We start from the raw sequence: 10348 nt of genomic DNA, 5'->3' as shown, positions 1-10348 counted from the left end.
CTTTTCACACAATAATAAGCTGGTAGTTGAGATAGAGAACCTGGTCAATTAACTGATTCTCCTACACTTGGAGGCAATTCGTCTGCCTCATTACTTTGACTAAACAGTCACCCGATATAACGAACATGTCTCATAAAATATTAATAGAATTTAACTCCAACAGTTGTTCTCATCTTTGCGCTTGTATTCCTGCACTCAGTTTATTTGGTTCTTGTTGATGTTGAGAGGAAGAGCCCTCGGGACACCGCTGCTGCGCCACATGGACTGCTGATATCTCTGGCCTGGCTCGTTTCCTCGCCTCGCTGTTGTAAAATGGCTAGTTAGAAAGTGTGAGAGAGACAATGATCGTCTCTGCATGACGCCGCTGGGACCCCACTTCAGTCCCCCGACACCTCACGCAGTTTCAGGCAATTGGCGAATGTTTAGAGTGAGTATGATTATTATCCAAACATTACGCACAAGCTGCTGCAACAAATGTTAATAAACCACAATAACTAAGATTCATGCTCCTCCTCCACATTTCGTTCCTCCCACTACTTTGTATTACAACTATAGCAACTATAACCACTGTTATCAAATGGTAATAATAGTAATGCAGACTCTGTTATAGTGGGCTACAAATCAAATCAAATTGTATTGGTCACTTACACATATTTAGCAGATGTTATTGCGGGTGTAGCGAAATTCAGAAGTATCTAACAATTCATTAGACAGTAGGCCTAGTTCACATTTATGCCAAAATAGCCTACTATTTACCCAATTACCTAATTGAGTTTGAAAGAGAAACAGCAATGGATAAACAGTAGTACAGTGGAAGAATAGAGCTAGGATACACATCCAACATGAGTATGCATTAGAGATAAGAAAATAGTTTAGGATTTGGCGGGGAAGGTAGAAAATGGATCAGATTCAAAGACAGAGGTGGAATAGGTGAATTACACTGCACCTGTGTTTTAGGATCAAAATCAAGAAGAGTGACCAGACCACTCCCTCCTTCTAGGGAGCCATTACAAGGCCAGCCTCCACCTGCATCCCTCTGTGGAGAAGGCTCTCACTGCCCCAACCTCCTTGTGATTAGGAAAATCCATCAAACAAGTGATTGGAGTCAACCATATCATTGAGTCAGGGGATAGACATTCGCTAAACTCCAATGGTGTATTATGCCTTCTTTCCAGTTGTAGTGAGACAGGAAAACATCCAGCATGGATTGGCACCAGAAATAGGTGGCCCATGTTTTTAAACGTATTTCAGGACATGAACCACTACATACAGTTGAAGTCAGAAGTTTACATACACCATACACCATACACCTTTAAATACATTTAAACTCGGTTTTTCACAATTCCTGACATTTAATCCTAGTAAAAATTCCCTATCTTAGGTCAGTTGGGATCACCACTTCATTTTAAGAATGTGAAATGTCAGAATAATTCCCAGTGGGTCAGAAGTGTACATTCACTCTATTAGTATTTGGTAGCATTGCCTTTAAATTGTTTAACTTGGGTCAAATATTTCGGGTAGCCTTCCACAAGCTTCCCACATTAAGTTGGGTGAATTTTGGCCCATTCCTCCTGACAGAGCTGGCGTAACTGAGTCAGATTTGTAGGCCTCTTTGCTCGCACACACTTTTTCTGTTCTGCCCACAAATTCTATATGGGATTGAGGTCAGGGCTTTGTGATGGCCACTCCAATACCTTTACTTTGTTGTCCTTAAGCCATTTTGCAACAACTTTGGAAGTATGCTTGGGGCCATTGTCCATTTGGAAGGCCTATTTGCAACCAAGCTTTGACTTCGTTCCTGATGTCTTGAGATGTTGCTTCAATATATGCACATAATTTTCCACCCTCATGATGCCATCTATTTTGTGAAGTGCACCAGTCCCTCTTGCAGCAAAGTACCCCCACAACATGATACTGCCACCTCCGTGCTTCACGGTTGGGATGGTGTTCTTCGGCTTGCAAGCCACCCCCTTTGTCCTCCAAACATAACAATGGTCATTATGGCCAAACAGTTCTATTTTTGTTTCATCAGACCAGAGGACATTTCTCCAAAAGGTACGTTATTTTTCCCCATGTGCAGTTGTAAACAGTAGTCTGGCTTTTTTTATGGCGGTTTTGGAGCAGTGGCTTTTTCCTTGCTGAGCGGCCTTTCAGGTTATGTCGATATAGGACTCGTTTTGCTGTGGATATAGATACTTTTGTACCTGTTTCCTCCAGCATCTCCACAAGGTCCTTTGCTCTTGTTGTGGGATTGATTTTCACTTTTCGCACCAAAGTACGTTCATCTCTAGGAGACAGAATGCGTCTCCTTCCTGAGCGGTATGACAGCTGCATGGTCCCATGGTGTTATACTTGCGTACTATTGTTTGTACAGATGAACGTGGTACCTTCAGGCGTTTGGAAATTGCTCCCAAGGATGAACCGGACTTGTGGAGGTCTACAATCTTTTTTCTGGGGTCCTAGCTGATTTATTTGATTTTCCCATGATGTCAAGTAAAGAGGCGTTTGAAGGTAGGCCTTGAAATACATCCACAGGTACACCTCCAATTGACTCAAATTATGTCAATCAGCCTATCAGAAACTGCTAAAGCCATGACATCATTTTCTGGAATTTTCCAAGCTGCTTCAAGGCACAGTCAACTTGGTGTATGTAAACTTCTGACCCACTGGAACTGTGATACAATGAATTCTAAGTGAAATAACCTGTCTGTAAACAATTGTTGGAAAAATTACTTGTGTCATGCAAAAAGTAGATATCCTAACCGACTTGCCAAAACTATAGTTTGTTAACAAGAAATTTGTGGAGTGGTTGAAAAACGACTCTAACCTAAGTGTGTGTAAACTTCCGACTTTAACTGTATATTGAAGCAACATCTCAAGACATCAGTCAGGAAGTTAAAGCTTGGTCGCAAATGGGTCTTCCAAATGGACAATGACCCCATGTATACTTCCAAAGTTGTGGCAAAATGGCTTAAGGACAACAAAGTCAAGGTATTGGAGTGGCCATCACAAAGCCCTGACCTCAATCCTATAGAATATTTGTGGGCAGAACAGAAAAAGTGTGTGCGAGCAAGGAGGCCTACAAACCTGACTCAGTTACACCAGCTCTGTCAGGAGGAATTGGCCAAAATTCACCCAACTTATTGTGGGAAGCTTGTGGATGGCTAGCCAAAACATTTGACCCAAGTTAAACAATTTAAAGGCAATGCTACCAAATACTAATTGAGTGTATGTAAACTTCTGACCCACTGGGAATGTGATGAAAGCAATTAAAGCTGAAATATATAATTCTCTCTACTATTATTCTAGTGTTTCTGTCACGGCTGTTGAAAGGAGAGGACCAAGGTGCAGCGTGGTGAGCGTACATTTTCTTTTATTAAACAAAATGACACCGAACAAAACAATAAACACTACAAAAACAAACCGTGACGCTCAAAGGCTATGTGCCCTGAACAACATCAACTTCCCACAAAGACGGGTGGAAAAAAGGGCTACCTAAGTATGGTTCTCAATCAGAGACAACGATAGACAGCTGCATCTGATTGAGAACCACACCCGGACAAACACAAATAAATACAAAACATAGAAATAAAGAAACTATAATGCCCACCCTAGTCACACCCTGGCCTAACCAAAATAGAGAATAAAAGCATCTCTATGGCCAGGGCGTGACAGTTTCACATTCATAAAATAAAGTGGTGATCCTAACTGACCTAAGACAGGGAATTGTTACTAGGATTGAATGTCAGGAATTGTGAAAAACTGAGTTGAAATGTATTTAGCTGAGGTGTATGTAATCTTCCGACTTCAACTGAAGCAATGTATTCATTTGCGGTCACAGCGTAGGTCTGCCCATCATTGATAGCCATTGAGAAGCAGCATTTTAACATTGATGTAACAGCACACACATGAAAGGCTACCACCCAAGTGTGAAAATAATGGCTTTAGAAGTGCCGGATGCTGGCCCCGTCTCAAACACAGCTGGTGGAGCGGGTGCCTGCCTCGCTGCAGCAAGAGGCCTATGGTCAATTAATACAACTAGTCAGTTGACATCAGTATGACAGACTTTGCAGTTTTGTAGAATGATTTACTGTGCTGACATAGTAGATAGAACCACTATCGAAGGCCCACTGTATTTTTTGCGATAAGATATAAAGATGTCAAGCTCATTGTATTTCATCTGTCATTGTCAGATGCAATCAGCCATATTATTACACAGAGTAAAAGAAAGGATCAATAAATCCTCTCTGTGGCTCCATGTGATTTCCTTTAATTTGCTTTCACCGCTGAATACTGACATGAGGAATCTCATTATGTTTCATTTAATCCATTATACCAAGTCTGTCAGGTCTACACCCACATAAAACCCCAGCCATTGAAACAGAAACTGGAGGTGAAAATCGGATTTGGGAAGGATCCAACTGTCATCTCAGGATATTCCTTTTAATTATCATGAGAGGAGATCATGAGCCGCTGATACTAGCGGAACCATTTATTTTCCAATTTGTTAATGTAAAAAGGAGTAAGAAATCAAATGGTTACATACTAGACTTTATTTTATGTTTACTCAATTAATCTATGCATGACCCAAAAAATACAAAAATAGCCATAATAGACAAACCATGTTATTTTTGCTCACCATGCCTGAAAGTGTCTCTGACAATAAAGTATAGATGTGGTTATTCAACTCAAGGAGGATTTTCCAAATGTCCTATACTGCATTAACTAGCCCATGCTATCTATTGTGCCATATAAAATTACGGAAAACATTACAGCGCAGCGTTCATAGTGTTTCATTATATGAGGAATCCAGATGTAATGATGTAGACACTGCTCTATCAAGTAGTATTACCTTGTAATAGTGTCACCCTGCTCTATACCTTACATTTCTAAAAGTGTCACTTTGACACTGTTTTGAAAAATAAATATTTCTGATTGCACTTTCAGAGCTTTATCAAATGTATTTTTCTTAAAGGTTAAGGTGGCAGATAAGATGTTGGAAGGGTCAGGCTAATATACGAAACACCTTTGTAATGTGTATGTCAGGAATTTAAATGCAAGGTAAAAGTAAAGACCCCTATATCTGACACCATTCTATCTCTATAAATGATATCTTTAAATCACATTTTGTGTGTAAATGTCACCTTGGCTATACATGATAATCAACCTTACACACCAGACTGGGGTTATACATGGGACAACAAAAGAAAAAACAATGGTGTCGACAGAAGATAAATAAACCAGGGTAATTAATATGGGTACTGTTAGGTTAATGCCTCCTCTCAATGTTTTTACTTTCCCATCATCAGTGAAAAATTAGTAATGAGCCATCAGAGAGCTATACAGGAAAGGGTAACTGTCTCCCTAATGTTCAAAGGTCAACTGCAAGGACATCATATGTCTGGGTTTGTTTTTAAAGTTATTTTTCAGCACATAGCTAAGATCACAACAATTTTGCACGCTATTTGTGCCTCACTTGCATTTGGCCGCAAATTAAATATGAAGTATTGTATGACAATAAACAATAACCTTTTTTCAAAAACAGTATGAATTTCATCTGCTTATCATTAGAACCTCTCGGAAATCTAAGCTTGTGATGACAGCCTCTGTTTGGATACAGGTTTGTTTACATTCTCAGCCATCGCTCTGTTTTTGCTTGGTGGATATTCCAGATTCTGATTTGTTTGCACAGGAATGCAAATAGGTGCCGAACCCTCAAATGTTAAGTTTCACCTAATACCAAACATTGAACAGGAACAATCAGTCATGCAAGTTTTTTCAGTTTGTCACTTACAAAATGTGGATATTGTTGTAATGTGTTATTTTAAGTGGTAAATTGACCACTGAACTATGTATTGACAGAACAAGTGTTTAGGGGATTACAGCGATAATTATTCAGGATTCTCTAACAAATTACAGAGATTATTTCTTAAATTAGTGTTTACATTGAATTGAATACGATGGGATGCTAGCATTTTGACTGCCTAATGGCTGCCTAGCCCACCTGTCTACTACCTAGCATAGCAACAAGGTGCCAAAAGTTAATCAGGCAGCTGTCAGTGAACTGAATATCTGCTGAGGTGTCTGTGCATTTTGCAGACATACACCAGACAGATTTGTCAGGGCTGTCAGAGAAGCACACCCCCTCCTGTGATTGTTGTGCCAACTGAAATAAATATGTTTATTTATCTCTCTTTCACACAGTGTTTAACGAGATAATCCCTACTCCTGTGGACTTCATGAAAAAATGCATTAACTTAATCCATGACAACAGTTGACAGGTGAGTGTACGGCAGTTATTTAAGTGTAATTCTCCTCACAAATTAGAAGAATAATAGATATGAATAAATAAAGAGTTGCATTTGATAATATGTAACCTTCATAAAATGCAGTGCCACAATACAGTAAATGTTATCAAGAGACTTCTTCTGTTTTTCTATCAATGGGCGATAAGAAATGATGTGGTCATTAATTGTGTTGAACGGGCAAAGAAACATACCAACAGCCCAGGGCACTGGTTCCACTGGTCAATTTTTCCCAAAGCTCACATCTGAACTGACATCTTTATCATGACATGGCAGGACAGAGACAGAGAGGTGATGGAGGCACCATGAGTGACCATTGACAATAGAGAAGTGACATACTGAGTGTCATACTGGTGACCAATGGCAATAGAGAAGCCATGTTTGAGACTGTTTGCAATTTAGGTATTAATAACGACAGTGATTTGCATTGTACACTGCATGACTAAAAGTATGAGGACACCTGGTGGTCGAACATCTCGTTCCAAAATCCTGAGTATTACTATAGAGTTCGTCCCCCCTTTGCTGCTATAAAACCCTCCACTCTTCTGGAAAGGCTTTCCACTAGATGTTGGAACATTGCTACTGGGACTTGCTTGCATTCAGCCACAAGAGCATTAGTGAGTTTGGGCACTGATGTTGGGCGATGAGGCCTGGCTCACAGTTGCCATCCCAATTCATCCCAAAGGTGTTTGATGGGGTTGAGTTCAGGGCTCTGATCTCGATAAATCATGCCTCTGATCTCTACTAACCATTTCTGTATGGACCTCACTTTGAGCACAGAGGCATTATCATGATGAAACAGGAAAAGGCCTTTCCCAAACAGAATCGTCTACAATGTCATTGTGTGCTGTAATGTTAAGATTTTCCTTCACTGGAAATAAGGGGTCTAGCCTGAACTATGAAAAACAGCCCCAGACCATTATTCCTCTTCCGCCAATCTTTACAGTTGGCACTATACATTCAGTCAGGTAGAGTTCTCCTAGCATCCGCCAAACCCAGATTTGTCCGTCTGACTGGCAGATGGTGAAGCATGATTCATTAATCCAGAAAACGCGTTTCCACTGGTCCAGAGTCCAATGGCTGCTAATTTTACATAACTCCAACCAACACTTGGTATTGTGCATGGTGATCTTTGGCTTGTGTGCGGCTGCTCGGCCATGGAAACCCATTTCATGAAGCTCCAGACGAACAGTTTTTGTGCTGATGTTGCTTCCAGAGGCAGTTTGGAGTGAATGTTGCAACCGAGAACAGGCAATTTTTAGACGTTTCACAATAACAGCACTTATCGTTGACTGGGGCAGTTTTAGCTGGGCAGAAATTTGACGAACTGACTTGTTGGAAATGTGACATCCTATGACGGTGCCACATTGAAAGTCACTGAGCTCTTCAGTAAGGCCAATCTACTGCAAATGTTTGTCTATGGAGATTGCATGGCGGTGTGCCCGATTTTATACACCTATCAGCAACGGGTGTGGCTGAAATAGCCAAATCCACTAATTTGAAGGGGTGTCAACATACCCCTGGCCATGTAGTGTATCTTTATTTGTCCTCTGATCCATGAGTCAAACTATTGATGCCAGTGTTGTGAGTCAAACAATAGGCTACTGCCAAAAATGTTAGTCACTCGGATATGACACTGTATAAGGGTGTGAGATCAGAACACAGAGATGATGACATACATTCTAGTCAGAGCATGAGGAAAACACCACAGGTACATTTAGTTTTCTTTTCATACATTTTAGAATGATTCCATTATGGTATTATTGACTGTATTATTAAATCATGTGGAAGAAAAATATAATTTGCTTACGTACTAAAAAACAAATATGTTTCAAGACAAAGTCGATATGAAAAGGAAATGTGTTCCATCAAAAAGTTAAATAGACATTAAAATCTGATTTCATTGTTACCAGTTTGACCTGGAGGCCTTCACAGAGTGTAAACACACCAGACTGATATGGACTGCATATATTACACATACATTATGTATTAGGCGCCTTGTTCAGCTGAATAAAGAATTGTGTGCTGTTTCCCAATCTGATATCAGATATCAAACTAAATGGAATACAACGGCAAACAAAGAAAAATGAAGACGGGTCCATGTCTTCTCTTCACAGCTGGTGTGCAAACTCAAATGAAATTGGACTCAAAGGTATCATAGACTGGATGAATGACGTCTGAAATGAGGAGGGGGGGGGGGGCATCATTGTCATTGATAATGAAAAGTTAGAATTCATTTAATCTATTTGCTGGTGTTATGTAGAGAGCAGGCACTGCATAGAAGTACTCAGACGTAGTCAGTAACAATGTGACATGCAGGAAAGCTGTAAATTGGCAGAACCTTACACACAGAGGTACGGAGTAGAATGCTTACACCCTCATTAAAAAAACACATTCTCTTTCTAGGCAGTGAAGGTGAATCTTTAATAAAAAAGCCCAGACACTGATCCAGTGAGAATTATGTGCAATGTTTAATTCTAGACATGTACCAAACCGGACGAGGGAATGTGTATGGACTGCGAGTATAAACAGTCCTGATGCAAAATAGAGAATATCAGACTGAATGACACTGCATGTCAAACTTAATGACCATTAGGAACATTGGTAAGTGTAGAGCCATACACAGCGAACAGAATGGTCCTTGGAATAATGCATGTGGTTTGTCAAAAACATTGCATTGCAGTATGGGTTGGAGAACAACAGGCCTGCTGCTATTTGCATGTTTAGTCTTGTTAATTTATCCCACAGTATAGAGGCTTATCTCAATAAAACAGCTGTCTTGTGAATTTCTTGCTGCATAACGTCTCCCAAATGGAGAGGGCAGATCCCAATTTTCTCAAGACATGGACTATAATTTCCCACATTTAGATGAGCTTCCACTTTGCACAGACTTTGGAATGCACATTATCGTAGATGGCTGTCTTTAGTCACATAATATATAAGGGAAATTAGTTCACCGACAGTCCCAAAATTGACAGCAGAAAATACATTGACACCATGCCAATCTTTGGTTTAGTTGTCATAGAAACAGCCTGTGTTGCCATTTTGTGTTTAGTATTTGATCAAACATTCATATCACTTCATCCCAAATGTTGGTACACATTGCAGAAATTATACATGTGGGTGAAGATCATTATTTGTCATTCATGTGAGAGGGGAAATTACAGTGCAATACAGATTATGTCAACAGAACCCACCTTGCATGGAGACTGCAGATAATCCACAAAATATGACTGGATAAATATGAATCTTCTACTCTGATCTGTGTAAACTGTTGTATTATGAATCATACATAGAGACCTGTCATGCTTATCCAAGCTATTACTAAATCTCTATAAAAAATGCATTTCAATAGACTAGACTTTATGTGGTACCTGTAATACACTGAGTGTACAAAACATTAGGAACAGAACTCTTTCCATGACATAGACTGACCAGGTGAATACAGGTGAAAGCTATGATCCCTTATTGATGTCACCTATTAAATCCACTTCAATCAGTGTAGATGAAGGGGAGGAGACAGGTTAAATAAGGATTGTTGAGCCTTGAGACATTTGAGATATGTATTGTTTGTGTGCACCATTCAGAGGGTGAATGGGCAAGACAAAAGATTTATAAGTGCCTAGCAGGTGCCAGGCACACCGGTTTGAGTATGTCAGGGAACTGCAACGCTGCTGGGTTTTTTAATCACAACAGTTTCCTGTGTGCATCAAGAATGGTCCACCACCCAAAGGACATCCAACCAACTTGATAAAATTGTGGGAAGCATTGGAGTCAATATGAGTCAGCATCCCTGTGGAACGCTTTCGACACCTTGTAGAGTCCATGCCCCGATGAATTGAGGCTGTTCTGAGGGCAAAAGGGGGTGCAACTCAATATTAGGAAGGTGTTCCTAATGTTTAGTCCGCATAGAACACTTTTTGTTTCTCAGTAGAACCCTTTTTGGTTCCAGGTAGAATTATTTTGACTTCCATGTAGAACCCTCTGTGGAAAGGGTTCTACATGAAACTCAAAAAGGTTCCACCGGGAACAAAAAAAGGTTC

General features: G+C 40.1%; 1 long non-coding RNA gene across 1 annotated transcript; it reads left to right on the top strand.

The window, feature by feature from the left end:
• The first annotated feature begins 290 nt into the window (after positions 1-290).
• Positions 291-6274, top strand: LOC118964375. Its single transcript, XR_005051428.1, has 3 exons — positions 291-427; positions 3310-3355; positions 6205-6274. It is a non-coding gene; the product is annotated as an uncharacterized LOC118964375 (long non-coding RNA).
• The last annotated feature ends 4074 nt before the right edge of the window (positions 6275-10348 follow it).

This window comes from Oncorhynchus mykiss, chromosome 1, assembly GCF_013265735.2.
Source record: "Oncorhynchus mykiss isolate Arlee chromosome 1, USDA_OmykA_1.1, whole genome shotgun sequence".
NCBI classification, from domain to species: domain Eukaryota; kingdom Metazoa; phylum Chordata; class Actinopteri; order Salmoniformes; family Salmonidae; genus Oncorhynchus; species Oncorhynchus mykiss.
The sequence above is the reverse complement of the archived record's forward strand: the minus strand, read 5'-3'. Positions and strand labels throughout refer to the sequence as shown.